This window comes from Bombus affinis, chromosome 16 (genome assembly GCF_024516045.1).
Source record: "Bombus affinis isolate iyBomAffi1 chromosome 16, iyBomAffi1.2, whole genome shotgun sequence".
NCBI lineage: Eukaryota > Metazoa > Arthropoda > Insecta > Hymenoptera > Apidae > Bombus > Bombus affinis.
The window spans coordinates 398,662-406,677 of NC_066359.1; the positions used below are offsets into that span (position 1 = coordinate 398,662).

The 8,016-nt window shown below is 30.8% G+C and overlaps 1 long non-coding RNA gene across 1 annotated transcript; it reads left to right on the forward strand.

Annotated features, from left to right (window-relative positions):
- The first annotated feature begins 4,334 nt into the window (after positions 1-4,334).
- On the forward strand, positions 4,335-6,685 carry LOC126925667 (uncharacterized). Its single transcript, XR_007714052.1, has 3 exons — positions 4,335-4,639; positions 5,339-5,491; positions 6,423-6,685. It is a non-coding gene; the product is annotated as an uncharacterized LOC126925667 (long non-coding RNA).
- Positions 6,686-8,016: the final 1,331 nt, after the last annotated feature.

An 8,016-nucleotide genomic window follows, 5' to 3' on the forward strand; every position in this document is an offset into this window, starting at 1 on the left:
CTTATGTACAAGTAACAACGGTCCAGTTTGCCGATGAAAAGTGATTTTTTCATTATCATCCAATAAAATTTAATAATTTTTTAATTGCTATTGTAAACTGATGCTGCAAATTCATTACAATAATTCTGTAATGGCACATGAGTCAACGGAAGGTTTGAATCGGCAGAGACTCATTATTGTGTTTTGGAATACCAACGTTGTTTTGGTTTGCTAGGTGTAAAGGTAAACGAACTCCGAACAAAATATTATTGCCGTTATTTATAATCTTCAACCGGAGTTACATTTGAACTTTTTATAATAACACCTGTCGATACAAGTAGACGAACGTGCTCTCTAGGAGAGTCACATAGTCGAATAGTTGAATATGAGATGAATTGGTATAGGGTGTGTAGGGTGCTAAAGAAATACTCGACAGTGTTTAACAGTATATTTATTAACAATTCTCGTTTTTGGCTCTTTACGTACAACTCTCGATTCCAACTGACGACTCTCACTTCACGATTACAACTCCACTGTTTTCTTGATCCGATTCGTTTCTTTTTGTCGTCCCTCAATATCCCCACTACGCATGCGTTCGTTAGGCGTTCGCGACCGTTTGGCACGTACGCCTTCTTTCAAACATTCGGCAGAAGAACCGTAGAAATATCGATGGCTCATTAGGCCTGTCGGCACTTACGCTTCGATGATATACTTGTACCGACGAAACCGTTGGAAAGTTTTGTTGTCGAGTGCTGTTAAAAACAGTTAGAGAGTTGAATAGTAGCATTGAGCGAGCGACGATTACGACCGGCACACACTATCTCTCTACTTGTACTTACATTGATATTAATATAATTAACTATTACGATTTTATCACTCGTCTCTTTATTAAACATGCCAACACGTTTAATATCCACCTCAATTTATTACAATAATCGTTTCTATAATTTCGATATTTTTTACGAAATAAATTTAAATTTACTTCTGTAGTACTAGTTTTTTACTTAAAACTGTACTAATATATATTAAATGCCAGTTTATGACAAAAACAATTGTATTATTATAGTCAAACATGAAATTGACCAGTGGTCAAGAATGAGCATCCATTCCAAAGGGAAAAGAATTTATATAATGTTTCAACCTATTATAATTCCAGATTTCCCGGAGATCTTTTTACTAGATTTGTGATTTTTACGACCCATCATAATATTCTAAAGCGAGTTAGAAATTTTCTTAGCTCCATGTTAAGCATATACCGTTGTTTAACAATTATAAATCTAATATGTTTTCACACGTACAACTCTGTATTATTTTCTAATATAAGATTATATTAAAATATTAATTTAGTTTAGTTATTAATTTAATTACTGATGTTTTATTCAATAACATCTGTAATTTATATTTAATGTACGGTAAAATACCGTTTATTTGAACCTATCGTGCAACAAATACTTTTGTCTTTACTACATATTTGCGATTTCTCATTCATATACTAGATTTCACGTTCAGATAAATGAATTCAATGACAAGAAGTTTACTTACTAGAGCATTAATTAAAGTTTTATTTGAATAAACGGAACGCGATCAAACCTATGGTTCAAACGGACTTATAATTATAATTTTCGCGCCTCGACGTTATAAATTGTGGAGGGTATGAAAGATATACTTCTTTCGAGGTCGATACTTCAGAACGCGAGACAGGAGTCCCATTTAATGTCACGTCTATCCTGTACTTACAATTAGTCAAATGTTTTACACCATTACAATTAGTGTTTTTAAGAGTGCATCACATTTTTATACTGGCTTAATCATATACTGCCTTAAATGCGATTTTCGCTCATGTTATCAGTAGTCAAACTAGAACAAAAAATATGCTATACAATTTGTATATTTTACATATATCTCCACATTCTACATGCCATGTAGGACAAAAATATTCATACACTCGGAACATAAACACGTTTCACACCAAAAAGCTACATGAAAATACCATATTACACCATTTATGATACCAAACACCCTTCAGGAAAAGCACATGGGGGGGCCACAGTGATAATAAGAAACGATATCAAACACCACTTACATAGTCAAATTAGTCAGGAACACATTCAAGCAACCACCGTTACAGTTCAAACTACCAGCAACTACTTCCAGTTGTCAGCAGTATATGCACCACCGCGACACAAAATGGCATTACAAAAATGGGAACAGTATTTTCAATCCTTAGGTGACAAATACATCGCAGCGGGAGACTTCAATGCAAAGCACTATGTGCCTATGTGGCTAAAGAATTATCACACTTTGAGGTAGAACATTAGAGAAATATATTAGAACTAGTAATCTCAACATACTATCCACAGGCAGACCAACATACTGGCCGACAAATCTAAACAAAATGATTTGTCTGATTTTGCAGTTATAAAGGGACTAAACGCAAACAAATTAAAAATAACACCCAGTCTTGAGCTTAGCTCCGATCATACACCGATAATAATAGTATACACAAGCAAACCAAATTTTATCGCAATTCAGAGTTGCTTTGCAATAAAAGCACCAAATGGCAAACATTTAAAGAACTAATCGAGAGCAGAATCAACTGCAATATTCCACTAAAAATACCCGAACACATCGAATAGGCAATAACAACATTGACAGAAATTATACAAGAAGCAGTATGGGCAACTATTAATTATGAACCAAACAACAGGCAAACAAAAATAATTCCACCAAACATCTTTGACAAAAAGAGAGAAAAAAGAAAAGCTAAAGCAAAATGGCAAAAACGTGGAATACGTGAAAACAAAAAACATGGAAAGAAAATAAAAAGTAAAATAAAAGATCATCTTAATAACGAATTCTCAAAATTTATAGATTAACTCGTTGCACATGAAAATGCCAACTATTCTCTATCGAAAGCCATGAACAAAATAAAGAAGCCAGTAAAACTAATCTCAGCAATCAGAAAAACAGACAACACATGGGCCAGAAACAACGAAGAGCAAGCTGAAGAATTTTCCAACCACCTTTGTAACACATTTACTCCACATAATATTAATAACAGTACCTCCAATTGTCATACAGACATAGACATGCAAAATACTAGTACCTCAACTGACAAGCACTATACCATACCTGGTACAACTGTTCAAGAAGTTAGAAACATAATCAAGAAAACAAGAAACAATAAAGCATCAGGAATCGACCTAATCAATGGTAAAATCTTTAAAACCCTTCCCCCAAAAGCAATACGATTAATGACAATAATATTCAATGCAATCTTAAGAATTCAATACTTTCCTACTCTATGAAAATTAGCACAAATCATAATGCTACCTAAGCCAGGCAAAGACCTACAGCAAACTGTATCTCACAGACTAATATCACTACTTCCTGTGTTTTCCAAAATACTAGAGGAAATAATATATGATTGCTTGAAACCAACAATAGAGGAAGAAAAATTAATGCCAGGTCATCAATTTGGATTCAGAAACAAACACTCCACCACAGAACAAATGCATAGGCTCGTCAATGAAATTTTACTAGCAATAAAAAAGAAACAATACTGCACAGTTCTCTTCATGGACATGGAGAAAGCATCTGGCAAAGTGAATCATAAAAGCCTCTTACAAACAATCAAAAACATTTCCCAGAACAAATATACCACTTACTCAAATCATATCTAAGTAATAGAACTTTTGTAGTAAAAATAAAGGACACATATTCTGAAGTTAAAGACATTAAGGCAGGGATACCGCAAGGAAGCGTTTTAGGACCAATATTATATACAAAACACATATAAAAAGAAGGCTAAGAAGAAAATATCCCACCAACCTTGTTAAAGAAATATAGTAGGCAAGCTGTAAGATGGTATCTCGCTGAGGGTAGCCATCCATGAGTTATATAATAATAAAGTATTATAAAAATTTACCAAATGTCCAGATGGGCAAATTCTAAAGCACAAATTAAAAAAAAATAAGAGGAATGTGGAAATAAGAAGATCAATATTTTCTATATTATTAAATACATGCATTGAAATATTATAAATAATGTCAATGTTTGTGTACATTTATTATAGAATTACATTATTTATATAAATGTCTCTTATGATGTACAATTACATATATTTGAATAATGTAGAAAATATGGTTCTTTTTATTTCTACATTCCAACTGTACAAACACTTATTTTTCACTATACATACATACATGTATTTTGAATGTAATACATACTTTGCATGTATCATGTTTAATGTATGATATTGTGCACAAAGATCTTGTTAAGACAGCTTGTTAAAATCGTACTTACACATCTATTTTATCAATCTTAAAATACAAATATTATACGTTTATATTCTTATATATTCGCGGGAGGATGTGCGCAGGTACCATGTTGTACTGCTGAATTGTAGCCAATCAAGAAGCAGTGCTGTAAGCAATTCGAAATAATAACGGTTGACCGACACGAGGCACTGCACAGTCGTTCTGTGGAATCGCACGTGGTCGGATGTGCGTCGTGTTGAAGGATGGCTACAATGTGGATATATATCAGTTAGTAATGAATGCTAAACAAAAAATTACAAAGTTAATCTGTTAAATTTTGATAGAAGAAAATGTATAAATACAAAAGATGTAACATTTGATCGATCATTGATTTATTTAAGGTAAATATTTTATGTGTTTATAAAATTAAAGATTTTGCTTAAGTTATTCTAATATGAAACAGATATGTTTTATATAATTTAACCTAACTTTTGCGGTATACCAAATATATCAAGCCATATGTATCAAAGATAAATAGAAGAGATCGTAGATCTAAACTTACGTATAAGAGAAATAAACGTGTAATATATATTATAAAGTTCATAACGAATTTATGTTCTTAATTCAATCATATTTTTATTAACTGTGTAGGTAGGTTCGTACTTTTCTATCTAATATTAATACACGACTACCTAGGAATATGTACAGAATCGAAGAAAATTAAGGAATAAAATACCTATTTGCGATTATTGGTATGAGCCTACATGACGATCGATAACGATTAACTTTCCAATTTTCATAGTTGAGTTTGCGATGTGATATACGAAATTTGTTTAATTTCTATATTATTTCATCATATTATATAACAACAATAAAATTTCTTGTCTATAAAAAAATGAAAAGACATCCCAATGTAAATATATTAGCATGAAATATGTTCAAACAATGCTCAAAGCCATAAAGCGGTATGGACTAGATTTCAGGAGTACATGAAAATTGTATATATTTGCAAATATGTACATATATGTTTATATGATCTTATATCATGGTCTTGTAAAGTTTTGCAATAAAATTACAATATCAATTTGTTTATGTTGCAGAATAAATAAAGGTAGCACCCATGTATAGATGTATATATAGATTCTTATGGAATCGAAAGATTGAACTGCCACGATTGTTTCAAATGTATTCCAGCAAGAGTTAATTATATCCATATTGCTCATATGTCACTGTTACATTTCATAAATTAAATTGTAAGTATAGATATAAAATTGTATTAGATATGAAGTAACAGGCAGAAAACCACTAATATTGATATATAGATTTTAAAGCTTATAGTTACTTATATATACAAATGATAGTTTTTCAATGCATTAATATATGTTAAAACTTATCTTTCTTTGTATTGACATTAATATATGATAAGCAAGTATTGAAGTATTGAACCTCTGTGTGCTTTTTTACTTTTGGTCATAACTCATATGTATACTTATTGTTATTATTAAATGTACAATAATGTACACTTTCATTAATTTTAAAAACTTTTGACCCGCCAAGAATTGTATCAAGTGAAATTATATTTTAATAATCCAAAATATGTGAAGCGTTGATGGTTTATTCTGTTTAAACATGTCAACATTTTTTTTATAAATGTAAAAATATCACAACATTGCAATGTTAAACTCGAGAATGTTCTTTCTTTATATAGATCAGATCGCTTTAAAATTATTTTTTTCTACATATTGTGAGACATTGATTATGGAATTCGTTAAGATTCTCAAAACAGGACCAATTTGATTGATCAATGATTAACTGAAGAGTTTGCTTTAATCATGTATGTTAGATAACAATCCATTAAAAAGTTTTAGCAAGTGAAAGAAGATATATCCTGAGAATATTTTGCGAAAGTCTGAATATTATAGCTATAGATTCATTTATAACTTATCAATAAATTACGCTATAAAGATAATACAATTTTTTACTTTAACGCTGTAAGTTACTTGTTTTTATCAAAATTTTCTTATTTAAAAGCATTTGATGAAATTTAAACAAATAATGACAAAATATTGTAACATTTTAACTTAATTGTGTGCATTAAATATATAATTCAATACGATACTCTTATAACATAATCATGTTTCAATTTTAGTTTTTGCATTTATCTAACTTGCTTTAATTTTTTAGGGTGCTCAAAGTCTTTGGATCTCCAGAACCTTGTGCATGGATTTCGTGTTATTCAACTAAAACTATTCTCCTGTAAGGTACATCGTTATAAATCTTCTCTTATCTTGGTATGGTGAGTCTTTTTATTTTCTTTATTACGAAATGTATGCAATCATGCGTTCTCCTTTTTATTATGACGGATTTAAATGATGTACTGCATGCCTTTACCAATAAATGTTTATAAATATAATTAAAAATGTAATTAAAAACATCGGACCAGCGGAGTGAGATCTCTATTTATAACGCGCTGCCTGCGTATAGAGAAGAGTAAAAATTACTGTGGCCTTGTCGCAGCTGGCGGTCAAACTCAGATTTGAAATTGTTTGTGTCGTGCATCCCAATTGTTAACGCCAATCGTCGCAATCTTGGGTTCGCAGGTTGATCGCGCCATTTCGTTTAGCGAATGTTTTCCTTTTTTTCCTTCGGGTAACTAATTAGTTACGCGATTTTATTTATTTGTTTTTTTAATTCTTTTTTTTAATTCTTCTTCTTTATATAGTTTACATAAACATAACGTATTCCTAAAAAACGTTCTCTTTGTTCAACGAACTCTCGATTCCTATACAATCTCTCCTGGTTATCTGGCGCACGCGTAACATTCACGTACCGTTACATGCGTTGCCATTCCACACTATTCGTATCCTTCTTTTTATACCATTACTTGAGTATAGAATTATAGAAAACGTTTAAAAATATAAAAATACAGAAATATAAAAAATAAAAAATATAAAAATAAAAAAATACAAAACTATCTAAATTATAGAAACTCTGATTAAACATTAGTACTTATATTCTACACTTGTTTTGTATTACATATACATTTTTCATATTATATACATGAACCAAAATAGAATGTATAAAGTATATTTTATATAACATGTTTCATATCTCACTCTTTTCTTAATCATCACATTTGATCACAGACATTTTCTTTTCACAATTTCTACAGACCTTTCTTCCGAACCTTTACACAGCTGCATATCATTTTTTATTTTCCTCTTTTTCTTTTCTTCCCCTCATACGAGGCGTGATCAAAAATATCGTTGAATTTTTTCATTCTGGAGAATAACAAATAATCGCAAGGGAACGATCAGGTGAATATGGTGACTGTAAATGTTATTTTTTGCGAGAAACTCCCGAGTCAGAAGTGACGCATGAGCTGATGTGGTATAGTAGTGCAATTTCTACAAGTTATCGTTTCACAAATCCTTCGAATTGCTTCGCGCAATTGAAACGCTCAAATAGTATTCTCTGTGGATCGTAACATATTGTGATAAAAATTTATGAAACACAATACCACGGTAATAGAAAAAAAAGCTATGAGGAGGACTTGAACGTTTGATCTCACTGCCATGCTTCTCTCGGTCGTGGTTAACTTGAAAATTTCCATTGTGATATTTATGATTTTCATACAATAATGATAAGAGAATGCAATAGAAATAAAAAGAATTCGAAATGCTTACAAAAATATATTTACTTATTTCTTATACTAATATTATAATAAACTGTTGCATCCTATGTTGGATTAATAGAAAAATTAACATTGAAAAGTATG